This window comes from Elaeis guineensis, chromosome 5 (genome assembly GCF_000442705.2).
Source record: "Elaeis guineensis isolate ETL-2024a chromosome 5, EG11, whole genome shotgun sequence".
In the NCBI taxonomy this organism is placed as follows: domain Eukaryota; kingdom Viridiplantae; phylum Streptophyta; class Magnoliopsida; order Arecales; family Arecaceae; genus Elaeis; species Elaeis guineensis.
The window spans coordinates 13,817,385-13,839,495 of NC_025997.2; the positions used below are offsets into that span (position 1 = coordinate 13,817,385).

At 41.7% G+C, this 22,111-nt stretch overlaps 1 pseudogene; it reads right to left on the reverse strand.

Moving 5' to 3' along the window:
- LOC105045107 (probable beta-D-xylosidase 5) overlaps window positions 1-7,691 on the reverse strand; it is a 36,495-nt pseudogene extending 28,804 nt beyond the window's left edge.
- Window positions 7,692-22,111: the final 14,420 nt, after the last annotated feature.

Here is a 22,111-nt window from a genome sequence, read left to right on the forward strand (position 1 = left end):
GTTAAGTTAGACCGATACATAGAGATAAAACATACGGACTTTAATCTAGCAAAATGTCATGAACCTACAATCCAAAAGCTTAGGAAATTGGGAGAAGAATTGGTCCAAGCTAATAAACCCATATGGCACCTCTTTTATCAATCAATGTGGAACTATAACAATCTCCTCCACTCAATGATATGATGTGTTTGGATCCATCCATAGCATGGTGCCGTGGGTCCTACTCGGCCCCACCGAGTCCTTCTTAACTTGGTATCCTGTGGTGAGAGAGTCCACATGACTGATAAAAATGATGACACACCATGAATGTAGCTCTAATACCACCTATCACAAACTTACAGAATTTACACTCCAAATCCCATGCGGCGCCTAGATACCTCCATGTAGCCAAATAAGCCTTCACCACCTCTTGGGCAAAGCCATCAAAAGAAGCTACAAGAAGATGAAAGAGAGGGTGGGCAAAGATTAGAAGAATGGCTGATAGGAAGAGTACAGGATGTTTAGGAAATTTCTTCTCAAGGGAGCTCTCTAATCTATAACTAGTACTTATGGTGGCTAGAATTGTAGCAGTAGTCATTCATCAAATAACTAAGAGCATTCTAGATACAAGATATATATAAGCTACCCAAAGAGCTCTAATCTATAACTAGTACTTATGGTGGCTAGAATTGTAGCAGTAGTCATTCATCTAATAACTAAGAACATTCTAGATACAAGATATATATAAGCTACCCAAAATATCTAGAAAACATGTAGAATAGGGCTGAAATACCTCCAGAGCCCTAGATCACTCTGGAAGCTTCTCAAGTCCTCTAAGGTTTGAGTGAATTTTTGCATTCCTTTGGCGAGATTGTGACAAAAAGCTCCACATAAGAACTAGGCAAATAGTCAAAATCCCTAAAAAAATCAAAGAAAGAAACTAAAAAAAAAAAACCACAATACATTGACACGTTGTTATACATTTTCAACAGAATTAGTGGGAAATAATCAGCCCTCAATTCCTCACCAGAATTGGAGCCTTGGTCAATTTTTCACAAATGAATACAAATCTAGATTACAGCATATTTTATTCCTTTACAAGAACACAGACTTGCAACATGGATATATAAAAATCATTTGGAATCTTTGGCAATAACCCTAGAGCTAATGTTCAACCTCTTCATTTAGATTCTATCTTAGGGATTTATCCTGAAACAGGATGCACAACCATGTACATGCAGAGCATCATGGATCAGGTCATGAGAACAAGTGAGTTTAGAACAATGAGAATTATATGCATATTATTTTGAACAGGTTGCTGACCTTTACACAGACAAAAATGTAATGTACTTCAGGGTTTGTACCAGGAATGACGGCAACAGAGCTACAATCCTCATTTAAAGGCAAAGGGTAAGTTAGTTCCATGTATTCTGTTCTGAACCCTTCTCCATCCTGTCAGTAACAGCAAACAATAGTTGAAATCATTGAGTCAAACATCCATGTTTCACCTGTGGTATACATAAAACCCTGAAAGTTAATGCTGGAAGCAGGACATAACTTCATAAATTTAGTACGAACGGTAACTGAAAAAAAGGAACTGACAGAGTCCAAGGAAATCTGAATTAGGAAGCCACATATAACTCAGAACATTCTGCCATATCTTTCATCAAGAAGGCTCGTTCCCAAAACAGGAAGCTTCTGAAACAGAATAAGACTAAATCCAGATAACTGAGTATAAGGCCTTTGTGCTGATGATATGTTTTATACACAGCTTCTGTCTCTAGCCAGGGATCAGAGCGAAGGACAGAAGAACTTGAAAATGAAAATGTAAAGCAAACGCCGAACAATTGAGTTGCAAAATATCTTTTTTTTTTCAGAAATGAGCGTGCAACATATCAAATCAAGTATTTAAGGAAAAAAGAAATATTTTATTTCTTCCAGGCTTCCAGCCATGGACTCAAAATTTGATTGTAAGAAACAACCACCTCATTGATATGTGGGGAGACCTAGTCTGCAGTTTATTCTTTGCAATCGCATTCCCAACAATAAATACCTTGGGATATGTCAATGGTGATCTACCAAATGCATAAAATTTTCCAAGCTCTCACTGGATGAAGCCCAGAGTACAGACTGGATCCAAACATCAAATAGATGTCAACATGCACATCTACTACAAGTAAATAACTCGATATCCTCGATAGTTTACAGTGAACAATCCCTTGTTTATCTCAACATTCTTAGCAAAATTGGAATCACCATCTCCAACCAAATTTCTACTTAAAAATCTCTAGGTGATTCGATACCACTTCTAGACCAGTAATGTATTTCAGCCCATATTTCCTCCAACAAACACATCCCATCCTCCATAACCATCATCCCATGCCTCCACTCAAACCTTGTCAATGTAAGCTGGCCTGAGTTTCTTGAGATTGTGAAGAGCTTCTTTAGTTATTCTTATTTTAAACATTGTGGCTTTAGTCTCTTTTAATCCACAACCCTTTGGTAACTCTCTTGGTACTTGGTGTACAAGCATTTGACCGCAGAGAGACATCGAACATCTTGTCCTGACAGAAATTTCCATTTTAAACTCAAAGTTAAAATAATTGGTTTGCCAAAAGTTGAGAATGAACCATAATGACATCTTAAAATGATTTTAGTAGCATATCTACTATTTTAATGGCAGAAAGTTTCTGTGACTGGACTTTTCTTTGTAATGCAGCTACCCTTTTGTAGCCAGACTCTAGCAGTGATGATCTCCCAAGCAACTCCACATTTCTACTTCACCCATAGCCCAATGGCGCCCAAAGTCCAGCAGGAGTGTAGACTTTGGAGCCTTCCCATTTCCCCTTTTTTTCCTTTCTTTGTTTACACCAACCTGAGGACTTCCTATATGAGGAATAAAGAACATGCATATATAGGACATATAAGAGTGTAGAACATGCACATATATATGTTCTATACAGATGCATATATAGAACATTCATATATACAATGGATAATGTGTAAAGCCAATCTTCGTCTTCAGTCTTCAGGACATATCTTTATCCCAAAGATTTTAATATTTATTTGCATTTACTAACAATATCTTTGTGCCTTCATGTATATTTCCAAAGAATGATCTATCTACACATGCCAATGTTTAATATGGCATCAATACCTACAAGTTCACTTGTTCCAATCCTATCCCCAACAACAAATACCTCAGAGCATGTCAAAGTGAATTCCTGAATGAATAAAACATCCACATTCTTGCTAGAAACCCATTGTAGGTTCTAAATCAAAATACCGAAAATATGCCATCATATGCATCAACTATGAGCACAGAGTGCAAAATAAATCGTGAGTCCTAGCAAAATCGTCAAAATCACTAAACATGGGAAAGCTGCCACCCTTAAAAACACAACTGTTGATGACAGGAGGAAAACAAAAATCTGCTTAAGAATCTCGGCAATTTGACACTACTCATGCACCATTTGCATATGTAGCCCCATTTTCTCTCTAATGATCACATCTCATCATCCAGAATCATATCTCCACATCATTCATTTCTTGCCAGTCCTAGATATATAGAGTTTCTAGATATCGTGAAGAACTTCAGTTGATCTTATCTTAAAGGCGATGACTTTCATGTCTTTTAATCCACATAACCCTTTAGCAGCCCTATTGATACTCCATGTAACAGATCATTTTTCTACAGACAGACATTGATTATCTTATCCCCAGAAAAATTTTTCTTATAAACTCAAACATAAAATAATTAGTTTGCCAAAAGTTGAAACAAGTCATAATGATATTATAGCATGTTATAATTACAGATCATATGTCATGCCCAAGTCATAAATCTTTGAGAAAAGAAAGCATATTTTAACAGGATTTGAGTCCTTTTGTGGTTTACAATGTCAGAACTTTCCCTGTGAAATGATTTGATACAGGATAGTTATTGGAGGGTGTATCAATACAATACCATTAATGTAGCTCCACAATGCAGATGTTTGTTTTTCTAATTTTCTTATAATGTTATTTTTATGCCACCTTCTCATTTTAAATTTGAAGCCTTGATGGAACAAACGTGTTTCCATGGAAGAGGATGTTTCCATGATGTATAAAAGCAACAACACGCACATATGGGAGGCCTATTGTGCATAATGTTTTACATGAAACTTCGCATTTCAACATCCAAGGCAAATTTTTAACATAACATAATTCGTAACCGTGTTTCCTAAACATATTTTTGTGCCTTTACATATGTCTCCAAAGAATTGTCTATCTATGCATGTTTTGTGCTTTCAAAACTGCAGAACGCTTGAGCAGTTGAGCTTGTCTTCAAATTTCAGTTTTACCATGAAATCTGGCATTTCCCATTAGCACCACATACCTCTTTTCTTCTCCTTTTCTAAGGCAAGAAGTTTAGGGAAGGCTCATGTATTACATACTTGAAGAGGTCCATTTATTACTTGGACTAGGTCCAATGGACCACGCCAAATCCGATGGTGGATAACATGCCACATTACCCCTCGTATTTCACCAATTCCCAATTGCGTGTTCTCCACCATGCATATGCTCTAAGATTTGCCCTGGTCCACTTGGACATGGTCCATACAATAATTTATCCTTGGAGAGAGGCTTCAGCAGGCTAGTTTTAGGGTTCTGTAAGGTATATAAGCTGCTGTAATTCATTAAAACTCATGCAGAAGAAAATCTTCTCCACTTTTCCCTTCTACCTGCCTTCATTAAATCAACTAAAGATTCATATTATAAGAACATGGACATGATCTAATGCAAGAGTCCTAACAAAAGCTGAAGTTGAAGAAACTATACTTTCTTTATTCTCTCTTAGACATGCACACAAATTAGATATAAATATCAAGCAAAATCTGGTGACACATCATATCACTTCAAGACTCTGCAAGATCTGATCATGAAATCAAATTTGAACATCAAGCAAGACCATGATGATTGATTTGCTAATGCATCAAAGGTGAATGATTTGGCTCCCTTTGCAACTAAAATATTAAGAAAAAATATTCTCGGTGGAATATCTGACAGGCCACAAGTATTTAACAAAATACCCTTCTCCGCCAGAAAGATAACCTGGTGAGAATGGAGTCTCCTCCTACACACTATAGATCCAACCCCTGCTTCACCTAATTAAGCTCTCTAACTTTTCTATTTGATGGGTCCATAGACCAAGATTAGCTTCATCTTTATTTCTCACTACATTAACTAGGTAATAGGGTAATAGAGATGCCCGCCACTTACGCATCCCAAAATAATCAATCCAATTCCTAATGCTCCCATCTTATCCATTTCTATCCATCTTTCAAGTGTCAAAGCAACCCCAGGGCTTCAGATTAACCTTCAACCCACCATCTCCATGTTAATTGCATGAAAAAAGAAATATGTATTACATATGCCTAGCACTAAAATTCAGACCTCTCCACCCTTCTCTAGGACAGTCTCTGGCACCCTAACCCTCTTCTCTGACTTCTATTTGGATGAAACATCAGAAAATTGCAGACCCAAACTCCTAATTTCTGATGGTTGTTCCTTCATAAAAATAGACAACCTTACAATATCCTATTGCAGGAGCCTGACATTAGCTGGCCGCGAGGGACAATATATCTTGATGATCTATCAAAAGGTCATCAACTTTACCTACATGACAATGTGTCCCAGGATTAACTCTAACTAAGGTCAGTCCCAGAATTAACTCTAACCCTGATAGAGATTTAATTAGACAACCTCAATTTAAGTTGATAAGCTAAATTGAAGGAAAATAAATGCTAAAAAAAGTCTATAAGATCAGGCATTATTATTACCTACCAACCTCCTCCGGCATTTTAGTTGCATTGTGTGGTGCATTGTGCCCACACTACACATCAACAAATTCTAATATCAGCCTCTTCTCTCTATATAATGGAAAAAGTTCTGATTCCAGGAAGCATGCTGGAATCTGAGGCCCTTCATGTTGGACCACTGGCCCAAAGAAATGAAGAAATGAAAAAAAATCACTTATGCCCAATTATCTCTCTCTCTCTTTCTTTAATAGATGGGGCCGACCAATTTTCAAATCATTAGAACAAAGCACAGACATTGCATGTGCTGGACTCTCATATTATAACAAGAGAAAGTATTTAAGATGCAAGGCACTCACCAAGAGAGAGTCAAGGGTTCCTGCATAAAAATATAACCATAAATAAAAATGTGATAGATTTCAGAAAAAATATATAGTTTGTTCAGCAAACAAACTGATAAATAATGACCAAGAGAGGCAACGAACACTAGAATTTCTAACATGATGTAAACTTAACCATGAGGAGATTATTTTTGAAAAAAAAAAGAAACCTTTATCAATAATGGCATCAAAGGAACCATCTTCAAAAGCATTCATATCTCTAACATCCATTTTGATATTTATCAAAATGGTCAGAAAGAAACAAATAAAGCATAAAGTTTCATCAAACCATTAAACTTTCCTTTAACTCTCCACTTCAACAACCTCCCCCCACGACCCCAAAAAAAAAAAAAAAAAAAAAAAAGAAAGAAAGAAAGAAAGATATGGTAAGGCTAAAAGAGATCATGGATAAACAACTTTATAATAATTATTATTTGTAGGATACACTGGAGCTGTGGTTTATCCTGATACTTCCTTTTGCATAGCTTCAAATACTACAGAAGATATGTCTATGTTGACAACATCCTAGTAACCATCAGCGACCATGCTTTGTCCAAGTGCTGTTAAATTATAAGATAACATAAAATGTTAGGCATGTGGTGAACATTCAAATCCACACAAGATAACAATATAAGAAAAACTTCACAGTTAACTAGTCATGTTGGTTTAATACAGAAGGGTTGAGAAGAAATAACATATATGCATGATTCATTCATATGGAGATCATTATCTATACAAGCAAAAAGAAGGAAAACAAAAATCATTGATGACCAAGCTAAGACCCACGGAAAAAGGAAAAAAAAATGTTAGCCAATTTCTAGAAAGAGCTCCATGGAGTTGATGCGTCAATGCACTAACCCAGCAATATGCTAATCCAAGCCAAATATTTTGAACTTCCAAACGGAAATAAACCAAAGCGACGAAGTGATGAACTTCCTAAGCCTCCCTAATTACATCCCAATTACATAGGCATGAAGAACCATTTTATCAAATTGAGACTCATTATCACATTTCTAACACGATCCCAATGTGATAATGAGTCTCAATTTTATAAAATTAAAACGGAAAAACGATTTAAATCAATACCACAATAGATTTACCAATGCTACTCACCTAATTCTCCGGAACCAAATAAAACTGACCTAAACACTGGAAAAAAAAAAAAATGAGGTCTCGAACCTAATCCGTTCAGCCAAGAAAAGGAAACCGACCAGAGTTGCCGCAGCCGACAAGGAGGAGGCGGTGGGAGCGGCGGAGATAGAGGTCGTGGAGCGGGCCTAGGGTTTTGTACTTCTAGTATCAGTCGAAGGGCCCCGGGTCCTGGCGATATCGTTGGTCCCGGCGATATCGTTGGTCCCAGTACGCCGGCTGCCATACGCGTGCATCCCTCCCGTCGACGACGCCCCCGCCGTCATCCCCGATCCCTCTCTCCTCCTCTCGAGATGCCGTTAACGGAGCCGTTGCCCAACGCCGTTAGAACGTTTGGGTCGATTGTCTGACCCGTAGCCCAACATTGCTGGCCTTTATGGATCTAACTCCGTAGCCCAAGCCCAAGGCTCCTATAAACTAGGACTCGTGCGAATACTGTTAACGGAGTCTCTTTTGAGTTGCTCCGAACGGACCGAATCATTTTGAACATTTTTAGTGAAAATCTAGATGAGCAAGATAGTTTTATATTTCATCCGCAACTTTTGAAACGTGGTGAAAGTGGGATAAAACTCAGATTTTTGTTTTGGTATTGTTGCAGCTCGCCTCTGATGGGACAGTCGGATTGTTGCATCTGAGTGCGGAACAGCAAAAATTGATGGAGAAAAATCACTCGCTGGAGAGAGGGCACAGTTGAGAGAGTCGAGAATGAGAACGAGAGCGAGGCTCACGGTGCGACAAACGGAGGTAAGATCAACTCAGGCTGGATGGAAAAGTCGGTCGGCGATGTCCGATGGCAGTAAAGAGACATGTAAGAAAAGTCCGCACCAGAGATAGCTCTAGCGAAGATACTCGATGCTCAAGTCAGTTTTCAGCTCAAGAGATGGAGAAGCGAGTGAGGCAGAGTTTTGAGCTCTAAGTATTGAGATGTGCGTACCTCCTGGGGGTCTTCTCTTACCTCATTTATAGAGAGCAGAGTGAGAAAAGAAAGGGTGGAAATGTATTCCGATAATGTCCTGTCATACAGAGCCGTATGGAGGTATCTTTAAATGGCCCCATTAGCAGCATGCCTTTTGTTTGGCATGTCGGTGGTCATGGCGGTGGTTTTATCGTGCGCATGTGGCATAATTAATAACTTTGTGACGTCCTATCACAGTGCGAAGCAGAGCGCTTAGGTATGATCTCAAAATGATGCGACTGGATGTGACTCGACATGATCGCATGGCAGTCTCACTTGACCGTTACTGTTTGCCCGATGTCGATATCCAGGTCGGTCACTAGCCGAAACAAGATGAAAGGGATTGGAAGCAGTTCGGGGTGAGTGACTTGTATGCCAGCAGTCTCAGGCTCGCTAAATAGGTTGGTAAGTCAGATCGGTAGATGACCGACCTGAAATATCAGGTGCAATAGGCAGCTGAAAAACTCGATCTGTAGATTAGGACTGTCAGACAGGTAAGTACATCGGTTTCTCACCGATGTCACTGAAGAAATGGGCGATCGTTGGTCGATGTAGTCTTCAACTTGGACTGTTGCCACATCCAGATGATGTTGAGGTTGAACTTTCGCAGACCTCAGTTTTCAGATGAGGTCGGCATTCTAGTGAGACCGACTTCCTGGGGACCATGGTCTTCTGATGACGTCAGCTTTTGTTGAGGTAGGCTTGGTTAAGGTCGGTTATGTGATAAGGACCTACCCCAATAGTTGTCCTTCAACTCTTGAGTCCGATTATGTAGTTTTCATCGGACAAAAGGAGTTAACCGATATATGAATCTGAGTAGCTTTTTCCAACGACCATCCATAGAAGCTGCACGCAGCGGACTTGCTGTCTTGGGGCATAGGTTACCATTCTGCGGAGTATTTCTTCAAGTTTGAAGCATGATGGTTGAGGTGGAGCATGGTCATATCTCCACTTCATTTCGGATCAACTGATTCTTGATCAATCGGAGATAAGCTGACTACCCACAGCTTTTTTTGCCTGGGTCTGCACCACGAACTGAGGTGTATATTCCAGCGGTCCTTCGCCATAACTGACACGCTAATAGTTGTCAGATTTTACGGCTCTGTTAAATGGATATTAGCTAAATAACATCGAGTTTCACTTGGATCTGCGCCGCAAACTGTAGCTTATACTCCAGTAGCCCTTCGACCGTAGCTGGCATGCTAACAGTTGCTGGACTTATGGCTTCCTTAAATGGGTATTAGCGAATAACATTGGGTTCCATCTGGATCTCTCCTGCAAACTGTAGCTTATATCCCAGCGGTCTTTCGGCCATAGCTGGCACGCTAACAGTTACTGGACTCTACGGCTCCGTTAAATAGGTATTAGCCGAATAACGTCTCATTGGGTACGGATGACTAAGTTGCTGACGTCTGGAGGAGTTTTCTGAGTCGGAGGAATATCCGAGTTGCCTGTCCTCCATAGTATCAGTCTCATCGAGGTCATGGTCGACTTATTTTGGAGAGGCTTCTTGATGACTTCTTAGGAGTTCCTCTTCAGATTTTGTCAAGGTGACCATGTGTCTCGTCAGTACTGTTATTGTTTCACCTCAGACTTTGTTGAGATGATCTCATGTACCATCAACGATCTTGACCGCACTGCACCTCGAAAACCATCGAGGTGACTTGGGGCCTTGTCGAGGATTTTTGCTGTAGGCCATTCCGTCACAGAGGAGCATTGTCATTTGCTGTGCCTCGAATCTCGTCGAGGTAGCCTTGGTCCTTGACCACGGGTTCCTATCGTCACACCTCAGATCTGGCCAAGTGACCTCTAATTCGATGGAGGGTTGGACCTCCGAGAGTTGAATTGTTTAACATAGAATTATAGAAAAGAAAAATTTTTATTTATAAGGTATTTCTATTGATAATACATCCATAGATTTTCAGCATTCTAGGTTCGAGAATCTCCATGCCGTCCAGACTCTCGATCTTGTATGCTCCAGGTCATAGAACCTCGGAAACCTTATAGGGACGTTCTCAATTCGAAGATAACTTTTCTTGCTCGATCAGTTTGGAGACTTCGGCTCTCCCGAGGATTAGATCTCCAGCTTGGAAGATCTTAGGCTTGACTCGAGAGTTGTAGTATCGAACTACTCTTTGCTGGTAGGAAGCCATCCTCATTTGGGCTATCTTCGAGTCTCATTGAGCAAGTTCAGATCAGCTCGTCGTTTGTCTGAATTGGTTCATTCATCATAGTGCTCCATCCGAGTCAAAGATAGGTCGATCTCAATCGAGATCACCACTTTCATTCTGAATGCTAATTTGAAGGGAGTCTCTCAGGTCGGGATCTGAGGAGTCGTTCGATTAGATTATAGGACACTGGAAGTTTGTCAGCCCAACACCCTTTGGCTTGACCGATTCTTGTCTTCAGGCCTTGTAGAATTATCCTGTTGGTCATCTCGGCTTGTCCATTAGATTACGGGTGCTTGATCGAGATAAACTTGTGGATGATGTGGTACTTTGCATAAATTTCTCAAATCTGGTATTGTCGAATTATCAGTCATTATCGATGATGATCGCTTGGGATAGACCAAAATGGTAAATGATGGATTTCCACAGGATGTCAGTTGTCTTCCTTTTCATTATTTGCGCCAATGGCTCGGCCTCCACCCACTTGGTGAAGTAGTCGATGGCCATGATAATGAACCTCCTTTATCCATTGGCACGCGAGAAAGGACCGAGTATATCGACTCCCATTGATCGAATGGCCATGGTGCCAAGATGGTCATGAGTTGACTTGATGGAAGTCTTTGGACATCGGCAAACTTCTGACATGGATCGTATTTTTGCACTAGATCGACAACATCTTCTATATGATCGACCAATAATATTCTTGCCACAGTATCTTGTAGGACAGCGACTCGCCCCTCAAGTGGTTGCTGCAAGTGCCCTCATGTACCTCCCAAAGAGTGTAGTCGGCTTCAAAGGGTCGGAGGCACTTGAGCAGGGGCAAAGACGCTAATCTCTGATAGAGTTGATTGTCGATGATCATATACCGAGCTGCCAGTCTCTTCATTCGGTGTGCCTCAATAGGATTAGCCGGCAAGGTTCATTGATCAAGAACTCAACGAACGGATCAATCCAGCTCGGTTCATGATCGATCTGAACCTGATGAACTTTCTCCTTGGAGTGATACTTGGATTTTCGAGATGCTTGATGAAGATCCTCTCCAACTCTCGCAGCTAGATGTGGCACATCGGGGTAGAAAATCAGCTCAAACATTCTTCGAGCGGGGGATATGGTAGACCTTGAGGTAATCAAAATTTACTTGTAGAGATCTGAGTTTTTGTAGGTACTGGAGAGAATTGAATCTCAGGCCTCACATTCTCCTCGAGATTGTCTGACGACCAGCTGCGAGTCGGTGAACACCCTTAGGCATTTTATACCGAGATCTTTGGCTATCATCAGACTGACTATCGAAGCTTCGTATTCAACTTGATTGTTAGAAGCTTTGAAGCTAAATCGAAGGACGTACTCAGTTACCACCCCATCAATGTTGATCAAAATGAGACCTGTGTCACAGCCTTGGGTGTTTGAGGTTCCATCCACGTAAAATCCATGCAGGCTCTAAAGTTTCTCCTTGGGGGCAGTCCTTGACTTGGCTGTTATCAGTCAGAGTGCACTCGACAGTAAAATCGATGAGTATCTGAGCCTTCATCGAGGATCGTGAAATATAAGAGATATCAAATTCACTGAGTTTGACTACCCATTTGGCCATCCTTCCGAGATGTCTGGTCGTTGGAGTAGAGTCCTCAGTGAGAGGTCGGTCAGGAGCTTCATTGAGTGGGTCTGAAAATAAGATCACAGTCATCGAGTCATCATGATGATCATGAAGACCATCTTTTCAATCTAGAGATATCTGACTTCTGCCTCACGCAGCATCCGACTTATGTAGTAGATCGATTTCTGCACTTTATTTTCTTCTTGGACAAGTACGAGCTCATGGCTTCAGGAGTCACAGCTAAATACATGAGTAATTCATCATCGGTATTTGACTTTGTCAGGAGTGGAGGAGAACTCAGGTACCATCTCGGGTCATCGAAAGCCTTCTGACATTCTTTTATCCAAATGAGGTTCATCTGCTTGAGAATTTTGAAGAATGGGAGGTATCGCTCTGCAGACTTAGAGATGAATCAGCTCAAAAATGCAATGCATCCTGCCAGCTTCTGAATATCCCGTCAAGAGGTCAGAGGCTTCATGTCGAGAACTATCTTGATCTTTTCGGAGTTGGCCTCGATGCCTCGCTTCGTCATCACGAAATCAAAAATTTTTTCCAATATGATGTCGAAGGTACATTTAGTCAAATTTAGTTTCATCAATATCTCTTTAAAGCATCGAAAGCTTCTGCCAAGTCATCGATATAGAGAGTAGCTTCCTTGCTTTTCATTAGCATGTCATCGACGTAGACTTTCATATTGCAACCAAGCTGATTCTTGAAGATTTTGTTGACCAGCCTCTGATATGTAGCCCCAATATTTTTAAGATCAAAAGATATAACTTTGTAGCAGTACAAGCCTTTGTTAGTGATGAACATCATCTTCTTCTCATCCTCTGGTACCATCCAGATCTGATTATAGCCGGAGAAGGCATCCATGAAGCTGAATAGCTGATAGCCCGATGTGGTATCGACCAGTTGATCAATCAGGGATAGTGAAAAGCTGTCCTTCGGATAAGCTTTATTCAGGTCGGTGTAGTCGATGCATATCCATCACTTGCTATTAGCTTTCTTGACCATCACAATATTCGTGAGCCAATCTGGATAGATCGTCTCACGAATGAAATCGACTGCTAGCAATCTGTCGATCTCCTCGTCGATGGCCTTCTGTCGTTTGAGAGTGAAACTTTTTTTTTTTGTCTCACCAGCTTGTGCTTGATATCGATATTTAGTCGATGGACAATCACATCAGATGGGATGCCCGACATGTCTGAGACAGACTAGACAAAGATCTCTACGTTCTTCCTTAAAAAGTTAATCAGCTTCTCCCTCAGTTCGTCACTTAAGGAAGATCCAACCTGAATAGTTTTGATTGGGTCCTCCTCGTTGAGGGGCATCAAGGTGAGTCACTCTGCAGATTCTCCTTAGCTTTCTTCCTCTCTTTGGTCCAGTCCGTTATCGATGGGAAGAGCTTCAGCTGGCTTTTTTCCTTTGACTATGGTTAGGTAACATTGTCGAGCCAACTGCTGATTTTTTTTTATCTCATTGATTCTTTTTCTCATCGGGAAGTGTACGAGCAAGTGATATGTTGAGATGATTGCTCAGAGCACGTTCAGTTCGGATCGCCTAAGATAATATTGTAGGCGGAAGGAACTCGGACTACAAAAAAATTGAGCTGCACGATCGATTGTCGAGGTGGTCATCCAACAGTAATAAGAAGTTTTATCTCTCCTTTTATCTTGACCGAGTCATCGGTGAATCTGATTAAGGGAGCATTAACTAGTTTAAGTCGATTAATAGAAAGTTACATTCGAAGAAAATAATCATAGAAAATTATGTCGGTTGAGCATCCATTATCAATAAGAATCGTTTTACATCATAATTAGCTATCGTCATTGATACAACAACAGCATCATTATGAAGAGTTTGGACTCCTTACAGATCTTCCTCAGAGAAAATGATGTCGTCATTTAATCCCGACATTTGGAGGAACTTTCTAAGTCATCGACTTCCTAAGGTCTTGTGAAGAGTCAATTCAACAAGAGGAATCAGAGCTTGATCCTGTCGAGATCATATTGATCACACCTGTCGTAGATTAAGTATGAACTTCCTCATCGAGGTGCGGTTGAGGTTGAGAGTCATCAGGTAGCTGCATAGGTCGGTCCGTACATACTTTTCAAGGTATCTCCATCTTATCAGATCCTCAATCTTATTCTTCAGCTCGATGCACCTCTCGATGTCATGGTCGTAGTCACGATGGAACCAACAGTAGCGTTTCTGGTTACAAATGCTACTCTTGTCTTCATCGGCTGGGGTCATCAAAGATAGTCCTCCTCCTTTTATCTCTTGAGGATCTGTGCACAAGAAGTAGTTAGAGAGGTGTAAGAATCATACCTGAGGTCGAAGTTCTTTAGCCTTTGGCTTGGTCGGGAAGGTGGAGCCTCCTTCTCAGTGCGGGCTTACTGGATCCCATGGAGGTTCTTTCTTTCTTGGTCTTCTTCTTCGAATCTTTGCCCTCAGATCGATGTCGGTCCTTCTCACCCTCCTCAGCATGAATGTACTTCTACGCATGCCCAAGGAGTTCAGTAAACATCTGGGGAAGTGTCTTATTTAGAGAATAGGTGAACTTAGAGCTGCATAGTCCCCGCTTCATGATTGCAATGTCTGTCGATTCATCAAGGTCCCAGACCTCTAGGGTGGCAGCATTGAAGTGTGTTACAAAGTCTCGTAGAGACTCTCTGTCTTACTGCCTGATGGAGAAAAGACTATCAGATATCCGTGGTGCCTTTCGATTAGTACCGAAGTGCACCAAGAAGAGCTATCTGAGTTGGTCGAACAAATGGATACTCTCTGATTGAAGTCCGAAGTATCATGTTTAGGCGATCTTCTTGAGGGTGACCGGAAGGTAATGTAAAGGAGGGCGTCGGATGCACCCTAAAGAAGCACGAGAGCTTTATAGCTCTCAAGGTGGTTAAGCGAATCAGTGGAGCCATCATACAGTTCCACCTTCGGTATCTTGAACCGACCTAAAATGGGTTCATCGAGAATCCATTGAGAGAAGGGCAGATGGGAGCTAATGTCGAGCTCACAGGTAGGATCTCGGTTGTTCGCTTGGAGTCGATTCAAACGGCAATCAAACTTCTTCAGCTTGGATCGTATTCATCCAGCCGCTGCTAAGATTCATCGAGATGCTTGGAATATCTGGAGGTAGAACCTTTTCCAGAAGAAGATCTTGACAGAGATTGCAGCCTCTTTCCTTTGTGTGAAGCTCATCGAGGGGAGGGGGACCGATGATCACCGAAAGTGGTGTGCAGAGTACACTAAGAGTCAGGTTGTGGCGACCGCTAGACTGGCTGAGAAGCCATCCGGTGGGAGTGTCAAGACGAGCGACGGGATGGAGAACGTGGCCAGGGACTCTACCTGGAGGGTGCATCCCATGGCACTGAATCCTCTGTCCACCATTGCTGCTGTTGCTGCTGCTCCATAGTCTACTGGAGACTGTGGACAACCTTCGTCAGTGCTCTAACTTACTGTACCAAGATGGTAAGTTGTTGCTGGTCTATTGTTTCCTCCAGTCATGAGGCATTCGGCTCTCCGAAGGTTGTCAAAAGCGCATCACACCATAATGAGCGTCGAGTGGAACTAAGGGAAGCATTTTGCGCTCTCGTCTTGGCCATTGTAACTCTTGGAAGGATATTTCTCCTCTCCCTTCCTGGCGCGCTAAGCTATTGTGGCTCATCTCCGATTGGACAATTGGATTATCATGCCTAAGTGCGGAATGGCAAGGAACTGGTGGAGAAGAATCGCTCATCAGAGAGAGGGCACAGTCGAGAGGGCTGAGAATGGGAGTAAGGGCTCATAGTGCGACAAACGAAGGCAAGGTCAACTTAGATCGGATGGAAAAGTAGGCCAGTGGTGTCTAGTGGCAGCAGAGAGACCTATAAAAAAAGCTTACGCAGGAGATGGCTCCGACGAAGACACTCCGATACTCAAATCAGTTTTCAGCTCAAGAGGTGGAGAAGCGAGTAAAGCAGAGTTTTGGGCTCTGAGTATTGGGATGTGCGTACCTTCTGGAGATCTTCTCTTATCTCCATTTATAAAGGGAGCAGGGTGAAGGATGAAAAGACGGCAATGTATTTCGATAATGTCCTATCATACGGAGCCGCATTAGGGCATCTTTGAATGGCCCCGTCAACGAGCATGTTTTTTATTCGATGCGCCGATGGTCGTGGTGGTAGGCCTTATTGCATGCATATGGCATAATTAATGACTTTGTGGTGTCCTACTACAGTGCGGAGCAAAGCACTTAGGGTATGACCTCAGGAGGATGTGACTTGATGTGACTCAACATGACCGCATGGCAGCCTCACTTGACCATCCGCTATTTGGTTGATGTTAAAATCTAGGTCGATCACTAGTCGGAGCAAGATGAAAGGAATTGAAAGTGGTTCGGGGTGAGTGACCCACGTGCCAACAGTCCCGAGCTCGCAAAGTAGGGTTGATAAGTCAGGTCGGTAGATGACCGACTTGAAGTATCAGGTGTAGTAGGCAGCTGAAGAACCCGATCTATGGATCAGGACTATCATGACAGGCAAGTACGTCGATTTTTTGCTGATGCCACTGAAAAAATAGATCAATTGTTGGCCGATATAGTTTTCAACTTGGACTATCGTCACGTACAGATGATGTTGAAGTCAGATTTTTGCCGACTTCAATTTTCAAACGAGGTCGGCCTCCTAATGAGATCGACTTTCAGGAAATCACGATTTTCTGATGAGATCGACTTTTACCGAGGCAGGCTTGATTGAGGTCGGTTATGTGAGTAGGACCTACCCCAACAGGTATAACCATCAAAATTTTATCATCTTGGTAAGCATACATATTTAGATATATTTATAATTGAAAATATTATAAATATTTTTTTTACAAATCGGAAATAATCTGAATGCTGGCAGTATTTCTTATTCTGCATTAGAGGTTTTTTCGATCAAATTTGTCCATTATTTTCGTTTATTGAGATTCATAAATTTTGTTATCATGTATTTGGTTTTTTTGCCCCCCTCTTGTCCAGGTGCCCGATCCCTAATTTGGCTTGCATTTGTAGGGATTTTTTTGCCTTTGACTTTTGTATTGTACATCAAAGACATGACTGATGGAAACAGACAGACAGATTTTTATGCAAGTCATTAGATATTCTACAAGGCAACAAAAATTTGGTACACAACAGACAAGCTATCGGGTACCAAAAATACACCAAATTTATTGATGCCAAGTGCCTAGCAGACCGAACCTCAACAACTTTCTCCACTCTGATTTATTTAGGCGGGACTCGGGAGTGGGCGCGCAATGCGGAGGGAAGGACGACTGGACGAGCCATCCGCAGGCCCCTTGCGTGGTGGGAGGAATAATTGATAGCGGGTTAGAGCCGGCACACATGCTATGCTACTCGAGTAAAAATGCTCCAAGCAACAAATATCAAGATTTCTGAAGACCGCCATTTCTGATCTCACACCACGCTGTCCCGAAGTTAATCTTGCAGTTTTTTTTTTATTAAATCAGACGATTTAAACTACTTATGATGCATCCATAAAAATTAAAAAAATAAAATATTATAAAATTGAATAGAGAATCCACCGAAAGTTTCCAAATAGTAGATCTCAATCTCGCAATCCATAAGACCATGATTCAAAAAGGAATTATTAGATGGATCAGATCCCCGTAGATCCAAATGAAATGAACCTATCAAATAATTTCAGCCTAAGATAATTGCACTAAATTACGATGGATCACGTCTACCTAACAATTTATCGTATTCAAGAAATCCATGCTGTGCTATATCGGTTTTCACCTCTCTCTCTCTCTCTCTCTCTCTCTCTCTGTGTCTCTCTCTGTAGAGTGGTGTGGTGGTGGCCACACGGACAATATTACCATGGGTCTGAAGTGTTTTTATAAGAACTGTCAGAGAGAGAGGCACTGTTCTTGTGTGTGAAGATGGTGAAAAGTGTTATGGAGCCACTGCTAAACCCTGTGCTGCTGGGGCACGTCACCAGGCCATGAAAATACCTGGGCCATCCCTCCGGAGGACCAGAGCGGTAGGTTCGTAATAAGCCTTGTGGGGTATGGGTTGGTGGTTGGTGATTAAAGCCGACATATTTGAGCATGAGCTGGCTCCACTGACCAGATTACTCGATCATACAACACCAAACTATTGTGTATCGTAACGTACATGCAAACACTGGCAACATCGGACCACTCTTTACTTGCTGCTTAAACACACAATGACTCGACCCTTGATCACTTCGTTTAAGATTTCACCCATAAAAGTACGGTAAAAGTAAATCAAAGGCAATTAGTTTCTTAGAATGTTTTCTTAACAGCGCCGCTACTTTAGTTGGTAGCTAGGCGCAAATTAATTGCCCTCTTGAAGAGAACAACGGGCATGCTCTTGGCCTCCATGCTATAAGATGGGATGGGAGGATAGCAACATCTTATAGTCCACGCAACGAGTTAGAGAAGCGAACATGGAGAAGTATACCAAGACGGTGCTGATCCTTATCCTCATCCTTGCCGCCTTTGTTGGGGTTCTCGAAGGAAGAGATATGAAGAGCGAGTCCAATCCAAACATACAGCCTCAGAACTTCCGCAAGGTCTACAAACGCTTCTTTGGGAAGCCCATATTTGGCAAGGGCTCGGGCCTCAAACCTCCGTTCGGGTTCGGACAACCAGGTTATGGCGGTGCCTTCCCCGGTTTCGGTAAAGTCCCAGGGGGCAAGGTGGGTGGCCCATGATCAAATGGCTGCACGAGGGAACTATCGATAGGGGTGGCTCGGTAGTTTTAGTAGGCTGCAGCAGAACTATATAAACTGTTCTATGTTGTGTCCGTGTGCTTAGGTTACGTCTTGCATGTCTGTGATTGGTGACGGCCATATAGTTATGGAGCTCTAAGTTAGTTCTGTTCTAGTATTAAGTGTGCTTTGTACGAGATTCCACCCTCTAGAACCTGCTAGTTTTGAAGCCAAACTGGAGTTCTCTCTCGTGTGCTTAGGCTACCTATTTCGTGTCTGTGATCGGTGACGGTCATAAAGTCAAGGGGCTCTCTTTTTTCTTATGAAAGAATAAAGTCATGGATCTCTAACTAAGTTCTGTTGCTAATATTTAATGTGCTCTGTTCGAGCTTCAGCCTCTAGAACATGCTAGCGTTGCAGCAACTCTCTCTCTCCTCTCTCTCATGCATGCCAATGTCATCATGAAAATTATATAAGCACATTTTGCTTCTTTAAAGCATAATGTCAAATGTTCTGCAAGGAACCTATCAGACGTCCGCAGAAGATTGCATACAGAATGGTTCACAGCAGCCACTACATTATTCCATGCACAAACCGCTTACAGGTGTTAGGCATCAAGATGACGTTCCCCACTATAATGTCCTTTATCAGGAACAACTTCAATGAAATATAACGGTTCTTATCAATCATACAGCGCCATAATTTCATAGCCAGTTTATGCCATTAAAATGACAGATCACGCTGCCAAGCATAAGAAGTAGACCAGCTAATGTGCCAAGGATGGCAACATCTCAGTAGTCAAGAGCAAAATACCATGCGATACGGTCTCATGCGCAAATTGTTCAAACTTTCTCTCATTTCATAGAAAAAAAACGGCTGAAAAAAGAAACTTTACACCCCTCCTAACCAGTTAGTCTTAGTGCTGCCAAAGCTAGGTTGAAGTAATAGGAAGAATATGATAAATCCAATTACTGTGCCATGATACGTTAAGATAATAGATATATGAAGTTGCTGGCCTTCTGCAAATATTTAGTAGCGAATATAGATAACACGGAAGACTCAAAAGTATCTCTGTGCAAATTCGATACATAAATCCAGGTCATTCTAACAGTAAAAACGATGAGAATGTATTCCATCATACGTAAACAGGCAAAATTGACAGAGCAAGTCCCACAACATTGATTTTAATCAGCAAATTACATTCAATATTTATCAAAATTATGCAAGCTGGATGCAGCTACATGAACGCAATACCGTGCACGGGCCTTCAACTCTTTAACCCCATACCATATCAACAATATCGGGCACTGTGAATATTTATTTCTCTCTTGCTCAGCTTGTTGGACTGGCAGAACAAACTGGTGCCAAGCTTAGTAATCTTGACAAACAGGCAACCCAAACTATCACCATCAAGAAAACTTCGGGCTTCTGCAGAAATTGTAGTAATAGATTACGAGATCCTTCAGAGAGTTGATAAACAGTCTGTGTCCCCCATTCCATCAAACACCTCTTACTGCAAAACCGTCAGAGGGTTTGTGAGTAGACCAAGGTCAGGGCTCGCATCCGAAAGACCAAGGTCAAGAAGCATTGCCGCTGAACCATCGCCTAAGCGGACTCCATGAAATTTCGAAGTCTTCCGACGTTGTTTACTGCTTCTCCCATGTCCGGATTTCCGATTAGAGTTGGTACTGTTTTCAAGAGAATCATGTCAACAGAATTTCAATTTATGTAAGCTTCACCAGCGCTGGAACTTAATGTTTACTCTTGGTTGCTCGGTAACCATCTGTTCCCAAAACCCCCACCCCTTCTTCCTGAGGCTTTTTGACTTATTAGACTGCAGCTTCTGACAGTGCTTAAAAAGCTATCTGCTAAAGCTCCTTTTGCACTAGTATTTTTCTGCAAGATCTACAATTATTTCCTTTCCCTTGTTCGAAAGGATACTCCCTTTGCGCTGCCAGTACCTTTTTGTGGACTCTTGTTCCTTAGATTGGTGTTGTAGGCATCAGTAAAGTCCAGCCAGTTCAAGAACAAGATGAGACAGGCCAGAGTACTGCTCAACATAAGAAAGATATATATTCCCAGGTGTGGATTAGTCCTTGATGATATTCAGCAGATATGCTCTTAAATATAGCATATTTATCCTCATCCATTCCTAAGCCAGCGCGTATCATTTCTAAACATAGTCTTGTTTGCGGTGTGAACATCATCCACAATGGGCAGAGATTGGTTGCTTGCATGCAACGCTTGGCTCCACCTGTAGCAGAAATCATACGAGATGCAACTTGGTTTGAAAACCCTCCCATACTAAATGTAACGCTTGTCTTCCATGTAAACGTCATCCTGTTACATTACATGTAAACTCCATGCATTTATATTTAATATAGATGCCATTTTAAATACTTTAATGCATGAATGTCCCATAGCTATCGATGACAGCCATTAGCTTAATCTAAGTCAACCACAATTATTTAACTATAGTCAACCACAATTAAAATATAATCTAAATAGTGAATAATATATTTGTCCCTTAGTCAAGTGTTGAAGAAGAAATTTTGCAAGGATTCAGCTTTCCCGTCTCTAGGATTCAAGATTCCTTCGTATTCACCTTCCTTGCAAGGAGCTTCACCTCCTAACCACATCAATCCCCCACCTAGTGTTCAAATTTGGTGAGCAGAGGTTGTGAGGGTGCTTTGGGTGATACGGGGACAAAGGGTGAAGTTGAGGGGGAGATCAGAGTAGCAGGTTAGGACCGGCGCAGAATTGGTTGGGCTGGAACGGCAATGGCAAGACTTGATATATAGCATAGGAAGAGCATGTTTGGGTAGATGAGATTGGGATTTTCTACTAGAATCATGGATTGGATAACTCATTCGAGTTGGATTACATCAACGCAATACCCACAACCTGAATTCTGTGGGTGGGGAAAAAAGATCACAATAGGTGTTTTCTTCGTTCTACAAACCAACAAGCCCATGGCTTTGGGCAGCTCCTTAGAAGATTGGTAGGACAATAGGCCCGATTCATACAAGACATTCCTGGAAGAGTATCCAACCTAGCCTGAAGAAGTATTTTAGCCAAGGCGATTGAAGATGAATAAGAGGATCTCCTTGGTGTTACTTGGCTCCTTAAATCTAAGGGGTTCCATTTCTTGGCTTCCCTTATATCATGTTGGTCTTGAATTGAAGTGAGGGTAGGTTGAGAGCAATGGAGAAAAGAAAGGGGCCCTAGCATAGGCCAAGCTCTCCTTGAGGTCCTGGATCTCGGCAAGCTCCACCATTGAGGGGGCAGCATGGGTAGCGAAGACGACGCGACCCTAAAGGAAGAACGCAAGCAAGAAGGCAGAGGATGAGGACACGTGGGAGGAAAGAATGCCGA